The sequence below is a fragment of the Scylla paramamosain genome, unplaced genomic scaffold, assembly GCF_035594125.1.
Source record: "Scylla paramamosain isolate STU-SP2022 unplaced genomic scaffold, ASM3559412v1 Contig49, whole genome shotgun sequence".
Classification (NCBI taxonomy): domain Eukaryota; kingdom Metazoa; phylum Arthropoda; class Malacostraca; order Decapoda; family Portunidae; genus Scylla; species Scylla paramamosain.
The window spans coordinates 406016-420000 of record NW_026973714.1 but is presented as its reverse complement, the minus strand read 5'-3'; the positions used below and the strand labels follow the sequence as shown (position 1 = coordinate 420000).

The following is a 13985-nucleotide window of genomic DNA, read 5'->3' as shown; positions in this document are numbered from 1 at the left end:
TTTCGAATATTTTACCCGGTACTTCTTGTAATGATATAGGTCTAAAGTTTAATGGGACTGTAGTTATTTTGTTGGGTTTAGGTATTAGTTTAATTTTTGCGTGCTTAAAGGCGTTGGGAAAGTAGTCCATGGACAGAGAGATATTTAAAAGCTTGGTGTATGTCTCCAGCGTATCCTCAGGTAGGTTTTGAAATATGGTTTTATTAATTTTGGTGTGACCTGGAGTGTTTTTTTTTTTTTTTAACTATATCTTTTATATTTTGGGTAGTGATCTTAGAAGTGAAGTAGTTGTTGTCATTTAGGTTGTTTGGGTTAGCATGAGGATGGGGAAGGATTTGTGTTTTATTGTTATTTATGTAGTTATTTACTAATTGGTCAGTTGCTGCATCAAAGAGTTGATTGTCACTGGGGCTTATTTTAAAGACATCACTCCAGATAGGTCTGCAAATTTCCTCTTTATTTTCCTTGTCATAAATTTTCTGGACATTTTTAATTAGATATGGCTTTAAAATGGTTTGGTTTCCTTTTAGTTTGTTTATGTTCTGCCAGAATTCCTTGGGGTCCTTGTATAGAGAGTTTTATTTTGTTTCGTTCTCCCAGCTCCTCTGGTTCTGATCTATGCATTCTTTCATTACAGCTTGTTTTATTGTTTATGTGTGATGTGTTTAGCATAACTCCATCCATAACTTAAACTATTTTGAATTAACAGTTTATTCCACCATTGTAGTTCCTTTATTCTTTGATTATAAATAGGTTTTGGTATTGTTTTATAGTTTCTTGTAGGAATTTGATTTTTCATCGTAGTCCTTCCCTGAAGAGACTCGTCTAGTGTTTTCTGTGACAGGTGAGGGTTTGTTTGATGCTGCTGGTTTTAAGTTATACTTCCTTTTTTAAATTCATCCCAAATGGTTTTCTTTAGATCGTGTATAGGTAGGAAAGATATTTTAATGGGTTGTGATGTAATCTTTCTGAGAATAGGTAAGTGGTTAGATGGGGTGGTGGCTCCAGGCTGTATGATCATATTATGATAAGTTTTGCTTTTGGAAAGTACGATGTCAGGGCTAGATAAAGCATTACGTGATAAATAAGTGGGAAATTCAGGTCCTAAGTGTTTTAGTTTATTGTTGTTGATTAACATAACAAGACCTTTGCTGACAACATTGCATTTCCGTTTGTCTATGGAAGGGTGGTGTGCGTTCAAGTCTCCTACAGTGTATGTTGGAGTGGCCTGTGAAGCTACTGAGTGGACGTCTGTGAATGGTAAATATGATCTGCGTGAGGGAAGGTAGGTAGTGGCAATATTGACAGGGCCAGTTTTCGTCTCACTGGTAACTTGTATAATATCTGTGTCGTAATTGTCTTTTATCTTGTGTTTCAGATTTTGTCTCACAAGAATGGCTGCCCCATCGTGCATCTCCTCGCTGGAGTTAATAAGGTAAGTATTGTAATTGTAAATTTTAATATTCTCTTCGGGTTTAAGTTCATGGTTATTTATTAAAATGATGTCTGGGTTAAGTTCTTTGTATATATTCGCCGGAGTTTGTCTTTTGTTTCTCCAGCTGAGTATATCATGTTGAACTTTGTTAATCTCGTCCGTATTGTCCATGTCCAAAGAAGTTAGTGAGTGCTGTTGCATTTGCTGAAGTGCTGTAACTGGAGAGAGGTATTTGTGTTTATTTCTTTCGCGTTTGTCTTGAGCCTGATTTTCCACTTTTACTTGGAGGTGGGATTCTCTCGTTTTGGAAGCCATTCCTTATTTTCATGAAAGCTGCGTCTTCTACGGTCATCCACAGATCTGTTAGATCAATATCATTATTTATTAAGTAGTCCTATGTTTCTTCTTCTGAGTAAGAGTTATTAGTGAAAATCCACTTATATGTTCCAGATTCAATCCCTTCCCTTAAGTGTCTCAAGTATAGTGTTTCCTTAGGCCAGCCAGTGCTATTTTTGGAGATAATTTTTAGGCCAATATCTTTACCTATAATTTTTTTTCCAAAGGAGGTGGTTCATCTAATGTTTGCTTTGTCTGTAGTGTGCCTTCTTCGGTTTCTTCTATTTCTTCTGCTTGTTCTTCCTGTGTTACGCTGCCTAGGTTGGTCTCGGCATCTATAGTTTTGGCGAGGCTGATAATCTGTTTGGATGGTGGGTTTGTAGGTAGGGTGACTGATGGTAAGTTATTAAGTTATGAAAACCTTGTTAACTTCATTACTGTATGTCCCTGGTTGTGCCATGTTGCATATGTGTACATGGATAATGCATGTGAGGACTGTCTCAGCTGTATCTTTTGCAAATAAATCAGGGACCTGCATTGCTTGGATGTTGTTGGTTCTGATGGCTTGGCTGTACGTTGGGTTGGTTTTCTTCTCCTTTCTTTTGTTTTCCTTTATTTCTTTTCGGCGAGGTCATTTGTTAGCCAGTGTACGGTGCGCACCACCACAATTGAGACACTTTAGTTTGAGAGGTGCAGTCCTTCCAGACGTGCTCATTGCTAGCGCATTCTGAGCATACTGTGCAACCTTTGGGATGAGGGCATCTTAGCGTGGCATGGTCTTCTAGCGAGTAGCATCTCATACACGTTACAATTGGAGTAAACTCATTCACCTTGATGTTGTGAGATGGGCTGTTCATATGGAAGGCGAGCAGTCCTTTTTCTGTAGCTGCTTTTGCTGTATTTGTCTCATTAAAGTATATTTTCTTTATTTTTGTTTTTTGGACTTTAAAAATGTTGTCAATCCCTTCCTAGATCCAAGGATTTTTCATTGACTAGTTCTTTTATTGCAGATTCTGAGTTTGACAGGGTGTAGTCGCCCGCATTAATTAGAATGATAGTCCTTTTTGCTCTTAATTCCTGCGGTAGGATGGGGTCGAAACCTTGATCTTTCAGGTCCTGGTGGCATGTAGGCTAAAATATTTTACTGACCTCCTTATCTAACCTGGTGAGTACGATGAACGAGTTTTTAGCCTCAGTGATCTTGGTGGCGTATATTAAATGCTCAGAGAGGATTCGTAGTAGTTTTATCTTAGTTTTGCCTCCTGGGTCAAGGTGCCTAATCCTGGCTCGTGCCATGGTACATTGATGAAATAGATCCTATAAGGGGGCAGAGCACGACTGGCGACCACAGCTAAAGTTAGTAAAAAAAGAAGAAGCCTGCCTGTGTAGTGCAGTTTGGTATCCCGGCTGCTGACAACCGTCGCAAATACCCTGCTCTGCGTTCCGACTCCTGTCAGAGTGTTTGTCCGACCTTATCGAAGGGCTTAAGGCAGCCCTTTAAGGGTTCCCCATGAGGCACTGCCCGTGGGGTTCACCTTCACCACTTCGAAGGACGCTAAGGGCGGACTCTCAGCCAAGCGGGAGAGCCCCGTGACACAAGTGCAGTTGACCAGCAGGTGGACAGCTCAATAGTTGAAGTGATTGGCTACCTGCTGCTGGGAGCTTCTGTCTCAATGAATGAAGGTGTGGTGACTTTTTGTGTATCACATTATATATAGCAATACCTGACTCAACAAAGTACTTTTGCTTGATCTTCAGCCACTGATTCCTTTAAATGTGGACACACACACACACACACACACACACACACACACACACACACACACACACACACACACACACACACACACACACACACGCAGGATTCACAACCGGGAGGCCCTGGGTTCGACGATCCCAGAAATCTTTGGGCGGATTTCTGTGATGAGTAGCCCTGTTCACTTAGTGTAATGAATCGAGAGCTGTTGCTTTGGGGGAAGAAGCAAAAACATTCATGGGGTGGCCAGATCATCCCGGGCCTAGTCTGCCAGGTTGGACGGCGCCAAGTGGCAGCCATAGTATCTCAGTGTTAGAATCTTACTTAGGGTTGTCAATAATAAACCATAATTATTGTTATTACATAAATGCAGCACCGCTACAAATGAATGACTAAAGCAGAGTGTGACATAAGTCTATAACTTCTCTCGTCATGATGAGAGGAGCTCCACGATGAACAAACTAACTTACATGGATAAGAAGAAAAGGTACATACAAGCCGCGGGTAAAGGTTCATTGACCACCTATTTTTCACAGGTGTCTCAGAAAAACTTATTTCTTTGTATTCTTCATTCACGTCAAGTATATTTATTTGACTTTTTCCCTCTTGTTCTGCTTCCTAATTATTCTCTCAGTTCTGTGTCGGGTTTCTTTTCTTCCTCATTTTCTTTCTCTGTGCGGGATCGTTGTCTGCATTTTATTAATATTCATGCTTCAGGTTTCTCTCTCTCTCTCTCTCTCTCTCTCTCTCTCTCTCTCTCTCTCTCTCTCTCTCTCTCTCTCTCTCTCTCTCTCTCTCTCTCTCTCTCTCTCTCTCTCACCACGACTATTTACCAAGACCACAGAGATGATTAGCCGGGTTCTCAAGACTGTTTCTCCTGCTAATAATGAAGAAATATTGTTGATTTGTCACTATATCCGTGAAAACACCCTTATTAGTAGTAGTCGGGGTGCTGGTATAATTTACTGTCTCAGAATATGGTCTTTAGTGATTTGTCGGCATGATTTGTATGCTATGGTACGTGCCTCTGTGAATTATATATAGAAATTCTTCCTCTTTTCTGGTTTTGTTGGTGATATCAGTGGTTCTGGTACTTATCTTCTAGTTTCGCTTTTCTTCGTATTTTTTCTTCTTTCGTGGTCTAATGAAGTCTACCATGAAGTAACGCTAGAAGTAGTCCTAGTAGTAGTAGTAGTAGTAGTAGGATGAGGATGAGGAGGAGGAGGAGGAGGAGGAGGAGGAAGACGAGGAGGAGCAGTACGATGAGGACGTTGATGAGGATGGAGAGAAAGAGGACGAGGAGGAACATAAAGAGGAATAAAAGATAGAGGAGGAGAAGGCGAACGAAGAGAAGATAGAGAAAGAAGAGAAAGAGGCAGACGTGAAGACAGCAGAGAAGGAAGAAGCAAGAGGAGGAAGAGGAGGAAGAGGAGGAAATCTTGTCCTTCATATAATACTGGTGATGTCTTCCTGCTGTGGGCCACCAATTACACGTGAATTACCTGGGCTTAGGTTTGCGTGATTTAATCTGTCCACCTTGCTATTAGGGAGGACGAGGCAGGTGAGGGAGAGAGAGGCAGTGTTCTTTTAGCGAGGCTCTATTAGATTGCTAGGCACATTTTTCCCTGACACGATTCTTATTCTTAGCATACCTGAAAAGAAGTAGGAGGAAGAGGAGGAGCAGGAGGAGGAGGAGAAGGAGGAGGAGAAGGAGGAGGAGAAGGAAGTAGTAGCAGTAGTAGAAGTAGCAAATTCAACAATAGCAGCAGAACAAACGGAACAATGACAATTTCACACACACACACACACACACACACACACACACACACACACACACACACACACACACACACACACAGCCCGTTCCGTGAGCGGCGAGGAGGAGGAGGAGGAGGTGGACTGGGAGTTAAAAGCTAGTTGGTGTCAGACTAACGTTGATGAGTATTGGACATCAAACACACACACACACACACACACACACACACACACACACACACACACACACACACACACACCTATGAAGAAGCCCTGACCACCCTGAGTCTGTCCAGAATATCCACCAGGCACCGAGAGGCTCTGGAGAAGTTTGGGAAGGGACTACTGCATCATCCGCGTCTCAGAGACATGCTGCCGCCCGACGCGCCTCGCCCTGTCCGTGCCACCAGACACCACAACAAAATAACGCCCCTGAAGGCGCCGCGCACGGACCGGTACAGACTCAGTGCGATTCCCACCATGGTGCGAGCCATCAATCAATAGTATTTCCCTCCTAGATTAGTCTTACCGTTAGGATTAATGTTAAGCTTTTCCCCATCCCCTATGTACATTTTCAGTTTGTCAACTGCCTAAATAATAAACCGTTTATTATTATTATTATTATTATTACACACACACACACACACACACACACACACACACACACACACACACAGCCCGTTCCGTGAGCGGCGAGGAGGAGGAGGAGGAGGAGGAGGAAGAGGTGGACAGGGAGTTAAAAGCTAGTTGGTGTCAGACTAACGTTGATGAGTATTGGACATCAAACACACACACACACACACACACACACACACACACACATACACACACACACACACATGCACACACACACACACACACACACACACACACACACACACACACACACACACACACACACACACACACACACACACACACACACACACACGTATTTAGTATACTACTACATGTGTATCTACATGTGTGTGTGTGTGTGTGTGTGTGTGTGTGTGTGTGTGTGTGTGTGTGTGTGTGTGTGTGTGTGTGTGTGTGTGTGTGTGTGTGTGGTCAGCATCATCACCACACATCGGCCTTGGTTATCGGTGACAATGGCAATCTCTCAAGCAATGTTTCTCTACGTTTTGCTTTATCACTTTATTCCGCACTGTATTTGCATGGCCAACCGTTTCTGCATTTTTTATTTATTTTTTTTTATGTGAAATATTTGTCTTTTTTTTTTACATATATTTGTCATTTGTATTAGTATTTGTGGTAGTTATGAGTGTGGGTGTCCTGCAGGGTGACATTGAAGGTTTGCTGAAAATGCATTAAATCATCATGTTGCAAGCTGTGTCATGCATTTCTTTTGTCACCTGTTATAATGTGTGTCGCGTCCGTTTTGACCTCCACATGTAACAAAAAGGGAAATACCAACAACAACAGTTCCTTTAGTAACAACAACAACAACAACAGCAGCAGCTACTACTACCACTACTGCTACTACTACTACTACTACTACTACTACTACTCCTACCACTACTACTATTACTACCACCACCACTATATCAGAAACAACAACAACACACACGCAGAGATGGCCGTGCAGCCTCCACCGCTAGCCAAACAAGTCCTCGGGAACAGCCCATGACGTTGAGGCTTATGGTGGTGGCTGGCAGTGAAGAGACGCTGGCTCGCCGGGGCTCGCCGTCCTTCCATTACCTAATCGCCGCCGCAAAGGAGCAGAAAGCCAGTCATCTTCACTAAAGTTTATGAAAATCACTCGCCTGTGTATTCCTGCCTAGGTATTCCAATAACTTAAGGGGCAGTGCGAGGTGAGTCTGGTCTTACGTTGTTCCACGTATTTCTGTTGACCATTCTGACCGATAGGTAGTGAGTGTTTTTATTAGAGACAACGACCAAGGCCAAACAAAATGGGTAAAAGAAAGGCTACCTAACAGAGACAAACGGTCAATGCCGTTGTCAAGAAGTATCAGCAATAGAAAAATCGAAAAAAAGACCACTTTAATTAGCTAATTTCTTTATTTCATCAATCTCATGTTATTTTATTGGTCTAAAAACTGGAACTATAAGCGCTGAAAAGTTTAAACTCCTTGGGCCCACTTTTTTTTTTTTTCACTTCAGTAATTACACTTCAAGCCTGCGCTACAAAATTGTATTAAGGTTAAGGAAAAGTCACAGCAGCCTGAGAGTTAATCAGCGTGGAAGTAATTTGTACCATCCGTGGTGGGAATGACGTGACTGACGTTAGATATTACTGCACCACTGATTGGGACACTGAGTCACTTCATTATAAGGTCAATCATTCTCATACATATTTACAAGCCGCGATCCAGTGAGTGTGAACTCTTTTGACGTGTTGTTGTCAGTCGTGAGTACAAGTAGAGGAGTGTTACACTCACTGCTTACCCATACTAATAACAAATATCACGGTCTACATTACTAAAAATCAATAAAAACTTAATAAAGGGAAAAGAAAATTTTGACTTAAGATTAAAAGTCAAATAAAAACCAAGATAATGATGATGTGTGTATATATGAAATACAAAAAAAAAAAAAAAAAATGAAAATTGTAAGTCGAACGACACGAATTCTTGTATTTGTAAGCGTTATGTTCTCCTATAAGGACTATTGTAAATGCCAAAGGCATGATTTCCCGATTTCTAATGTTTTATCATATTGATGATGCAGAATTCTTATTAATCTGTCACTAAAATCATGAAAAAAAAAAAATTCTTAATTCCACCACAGCTCATTACAAGTCTGTGAGAAAAGACACCGAGGCACTTCAGAATATCATCTTATGATTTCAGAAGTGAACGGAAAATCGCAGGTATAGTGAGTTTTGTTCCACGAGAGCCGATCGCTCAGCAAAAATTATTTACTTGTTTATATAAATGTCTATTAAAATTGCCTGAATTAATGAACACACCGAGGTCACAAATATGAGCCGATGTGTTTAGTTATCCTCATCACCATCCGTGTGGACGTTATATAGATGTTGATTATGTTGATGTGCATCGAGAAGCGTAAGACTAAACTGTGCACCAAAACCCATCGACAGGTACCCAGCACGCCCCGGCAGCAGGTCACTGATGACGTCATTGCCTGTTGTGTTGGCACTGTGACGTTCTCTCAAGTGCAAGATAATTATTCAGATTCTTATGCGCAATCTCTATATTGATGATGCAGAAACCTTGTTAAACTATCACTGGAAACATGAGGACGCCATTGAAAACCCTAATAACTCTCGTTAAAAGTATTACAATTAGTCGAGATCTGACGCGCAGACGTTGAAGAAAAGAGTATCTGGTGTTCTGAGGGAGACAAGGAGATCAAATACAGGACGTTTTGAGACAAAGTAACCAGAGGACAGTGAAGGGAATACAGTGGCAGCATTCCCTCTTCTGAAGCTTTCCGGTGCCGTGTCTGTGGCTGATCCTCGCAAGTCTTCTCTGCAAGGCTGCCCACTCTCAAACTTCTACCTCAAGTATTTCCTGTGCAGTCTTTGCATCCTATAATTGGCCTGGCTCATCGCTCTCAACATGAAGTAACAAAGGAAAACGGAATGAGAGAGAGAGAGAGAGAGAGAGAGAGAGAGAGAGAGTTTGGGAATTTATTTAAAACCATAAACAACAATCTGAGAGCCAAGATTCTCACCAGACTCATTTTCTTCCGCGTGCAGCCTCCTGACCTCCCATTCATCACTCACTGTCGCACCATCACCACCACCACCACCACGGCCCCAACCCCGCCAAGGTATTGTTGTTGCTGTGCTCAAGAAATAACCTTACCGCCAAACGGGAACTTTTTAATACGAGCGTTCCCGAACCATAAAGTCTCTCTTGATCTTTTTGTTTCGCCCAAAAGTTCAGAAACTTTTACGGACTTAAGAATATGCGAATGTTTTTTTTTTTTTTTTTTATTGTTAGTGTATTTCGAATGTGTATTTCTCCGGTAAGTTTATACATATAGTGAAGAAAATGTTGGTGAGCTTTGGTGGGTTTTTTGTCAGAAGGGAAATAGGATTGGAGATGCAGAAATAGTGGGACAGAGAGAGAAAGAGGTGGGGATGATTAGGAAAGATAGGGAGACGAAGACAAAGACGATGATGAAGGAGAGAGAGAGAGAGAGAGAGAGAGAGAGAGAGAGAGAGAGAGAGAGAGAGAGAGAGAGAGAGAGAGAGAGGTGAGGATGGAGGAGAAAGTGAAGAATGATGGAGAGAAAGAGTAAGGATGAAGGAGAAAGAAAAAGAAGGAAAGGGGTGAAAATGAAGGAGAAGAGGAAGAGAAAGAGACGGGATGAGAGAGAAAGAGAGGGAGAGGCAGCGAAAAAAACAGAAATGAGTAGTGAGCTAAGGTAGCCTCGGATGAAGACACACAATGGTTGGTCCTCCACTCTGTGATATAATCCGGCAATACATATCGCTCCCCCTTACGTCTCAGATTTTGCTTCCCTCTTAATCCATGGCACACTTTTCCGCCTGAGTTTAGGGCGGGAGTGTGTCTGGAACTGGAAGGTAGGAGGTACTTGGTGAATGTTGGAGAGAGAGAGAGAGAGAGAGAGAGAGAGAGAGAGAGAGAGAGAGAGAGAGAGAGAGAGAGAGAGAGGGGGGGGGGATAATTTAATTTTACTATACGCAACATTTTTTTTCATTTATTTATTTATTTATTTATTTTTTTTGTTGTTGTTGTTTTTCGTCTAGTTTTCCCTAGTCTGTCAGGGAAAACTAGACGAAAAAAAAATCTATACGCAGCATTTATATTACCAACTTAAGTGGTCATCCATTTTCAGTAATCCAAATGAGAAAGTGAGACGTTTGCTTTAGGAATACTCTGAAGTGAGGAGTCATTCTGTGCCTTGCCTTCATAGACTCGTCATCCTTTATGCAGCTTCTGTATAACGCAGTGTTGTGTTATCAAGGTGCGTGATTTGGGAACTGAACAAGAACTTATATAATTATGGTATACATTCCAAAACTGAAATACATGAAATCTGAAAGGCCTCGTAATAACATTATTTCTGAACTCCTTCCGAGATTGTAATGATGACAGAAAAGAAAAAGTGTACGTTGCTTGAAAAATTCTGGTAAGCCTTGGAACTCCCTGGCCTTTTTTTGTTTCCTATTTTTTGTTACCCTCTTGCATAAATAAAAATAAAATAAAACATCGTATGTTTATCTCAGTTAAAGATTTATAAATATTAAATATAAAGAAGAATCGTGCAGTCTTGTGATCATTTCAGTACGCTATATTTTCCCCCACCGAGTATTCCCTGAGATGTTTGAACGCAGCATCTTCCCACACAGAGGAAATGTAATGAAAAAGCCACTCTCAAGAAAACATCTTGTTCCTTTTGCATAAATATGAATGAAAATCAAATAAACACGCCAGTTGAGAGAGAGAGAGAGAGAGAGAGAGAGAGAGAGAGAGAGAGAGAGAGAGAGAGAGAGAGAGAGAGAGAGAGAGAACCGTATCAAACGGCACTCGATCCAGAAGTCATTGCCAGTTAATTAGCTGAACCATCGGAGTGTGTAAAGATTCAAGCAAATATTAAACTAATAATCTTTTCCCAATGGACGATATCAGCGGAATAAACTAATAAATCTCAAATGTTCTATACATATCAAGAAACTCTATAAAAACTTCCCCATTGTTATATTTGTTCCCTGTAGTAGGACACACACACACACACACACACACAGACACACACACACACACACACACACACACACACACACACACACACACACACACACACACACACACACACACACACACAGCTTCTCAGGTTATTATTTTTAAGGCATCTCTCATCCACGTATTTTTCCACGGCCGCATTGTTCCCGGGCAGTCAGTGAGTTCCGCGCGCTATCTTCATTGACGGGAAGAGCAACGACATTTTGATGGGAGTGTGTGTGTGTGTGTGTGTGTGTGTGTGTGGTGTGGTTTGTTGGGTTGTGTTTTTCTTTATCTCTTCGTATTTCTTTTTTTTGTTCTTTTTTTTTGTAAAAAGACTGCTTGGTATGGTGATAAGGGAGACAATATTCTTGGAAGCTTCTATGTTTATGTACAGTATATGCAGAATGTTCAGAGATGTATACCTGCATATATCTTTGTTGATTTTTCTCCATGTTCTGTGATGAGGAGAATGATAACATTCTTCCCACTTAAGGGTTAATATATATGTATGTGATTATATTAGAGAAAATGTATATAAGTTAGAACGTAAATGTTTTTTTTTAAATAAGTGAATAAATGATATACAGGGAACAAAAATGTCAGATACGTTGATACTTGCAGTGTATGAGAAGAGAGACTTGCAATTATGACATTACATTATAGTCAACAATCATTATTATCATTATATTTTAATGAATACTTCATTGTGCACATTATACAATGTTTGTTTTTATTTTGGGGAATAAAGTTTGGTAATTTTTGCTTCATTCCTTGAAAATCTCTCTCTCTCTCTCTCTCTCTCTCTCTCTCTCTCTCTCTCTCTCTCTCTCTCTCTCCTGGCGTGTGTGTAGCTGCCATCCATAAATTTGTACTTTTTACCCTGTACTAATAGAATAATAACTAGTGATGTCAGAAAGTCCACTGAATTTCATGTTGATAAATTGAATATAAGAATGTGGACTAATGGGCTGCTTTCTGTTGAGAGTTCCGCAGAGGCCAAGAATGAACTGTGGTGTGTCATGTGGAGGTAATTTATGATATACTGTTATTTATTTGTTTTCAGATACATTTTTTCTTTCTTTCTTTCTTTTTCTTTCTTTTTCTTTTTTTGTAGAATTTGACGTCATTACTTTGGGCAACCTCACGTCTGGAAACCATTAAATGTAACAGAACCCGCAGCGAAGCATCAGAGGGCGTCAGTCTAAATTTTCATGCTTCCTGTGCGTGAAAATTTTTATAAGGGGGACATGAACAGTTAGGGATGTAGTGCCCTGTAGCAGTGCGTGGGCGGAGCGGCTGAAGTGTGAGGCATTTAGCTGCGGGGTCTGAGATTACCTTTATCTTTTCTTTTCCATTATTTTGTTTTATTTTGTTTTTCCTCCCAGTTTAGAATTGTATAAACTGATATGGACCTTATATGCTAATGCGCCTTATGCTCACGTGCCTTATATAACGGAAAAGACGGTACTTATAATTTTTTTCTTTAGTTTTTCCGCCCAGATTGGAACTGCTTAAATTCTCACGCACCATATGCTCATACACCTTATGTTCACGCGCCTTACATGACGGAAAACACTGTACTTTAGATACGAAAACAACACAGTCCTTGCTACGGAATATTAAACTGCGCTGCTCCTTCCAAACGCGTCACTACTCTACTCTACTCTTGCTCAAGCGGCAGTAATGAAGGCCGTGGAAGAATTTGGCCTTTGAAAAATTTACAACATAGAAACAAGTACGAGTTAACAAAGCCGTCCCCGTTCTTGAGGCGCCTTTGAATATCAGTCACGCGCAGCACACCGGAGTTTCGCTGTCTGTGGCATTACAATACGCGACCTTGGGTACACACATACTGTAGTCTTGAGTGTGGTGGCGGTGATGATTTGCCTGTGAGAGAAAGAATTGGCTTTGGTGGGACGTGTGTAGCAGGAAACAGACCCACACTGATTTTTTTTTTTTATTATTTTTTTTAGGTTTCATTTATTTTTATTTGTTACCTTATTTAGTTTGGTTACTTATTTCTATATTTATCATCTATATTGTTTTACTACCGCAGTAGATACGGTACTCTAGAATGCACGAGACAAACAGTACGTGCGATGTTCACTACATTAGGTACTTACAGGGATGTAGCCTATGCGTGTGATCAGTTCCCTTTGGTAATGAAGCGCACAGAATCTTAATTTCCTTCAACATAAATAGATAATCATGTGAATTTCTTCTAACAAATATGAAAAATAGAATGTTTATGTCCTCGTATTGGAAGAGCACACCTGACCACAACCTTTTTCTCTCTCTCCCTGCAGGCAGCTCCCATCTCACGCCACGGGAAATCTGAGATCTGAAAAGTGAGTACATTTTTTAACCTTACACTTGTTCACACTGTATTCCCAACTGTATCATAACACTACTATTATATTTAAGTCTTGGTTTGAATTTTCGCTATAGTTTTTTTTTTTTTTTTGTCTTCTGTCACGGGACGCAGCCATCACACAAATATCAGTATTCGCAGACGTTTTATCGTCATAACTTCGATTACGTTTCAAGCCTCTTGTGGAAATTCTCCAGTTTTAAAATGTTTTTATTATTCTAGGTATAGTTTAACCCTTTCACTGCTACCTGACACGTCTTTCTTTAATCACAAAGCAATCAGAGATACCTTTTCTTGTTGTACCACCACCTGCAAATATTTTACTAAGTAGAAATTGCAAAATCTATTCTTTTTGTGCCTTTTCTTTCTTGTCTACACTTATAAAGAGTCTATATATTGCTGTTAGTACTGTTTGTGCCGTGTATCGCAGTGAATGGGTTAACATCATCAGTAGGAGAAAACATCATGAGAACCCGTTTAATTACTTCTGTAGCCTTTGAAAATAATCCTTATGAGAGTCCAGCAGTGTTAGTGATACAGGCCTTCACGAGACACTGGTATACGGGAACTCTTTGCGTCACAAGAATAAGAATAGAAACGGGCATTAAAGATTTATCGTAGTTATTACCATTACTCTCTCTCTCTCTCTCT

The 13985-nt window shown here is 40.6% G+C and overlaps 1 pseudogene; it reads left to right on the top strand.

Annotated features, from left to right (window-relative positions):
- Nucleotides 1-13985, top strand: part of LOC135098175 (Y+L amino acid transporter 2-like) — a 95017-nt pseudogene that overhangs the window by 52131 nt on the left and 28901 nt on the right.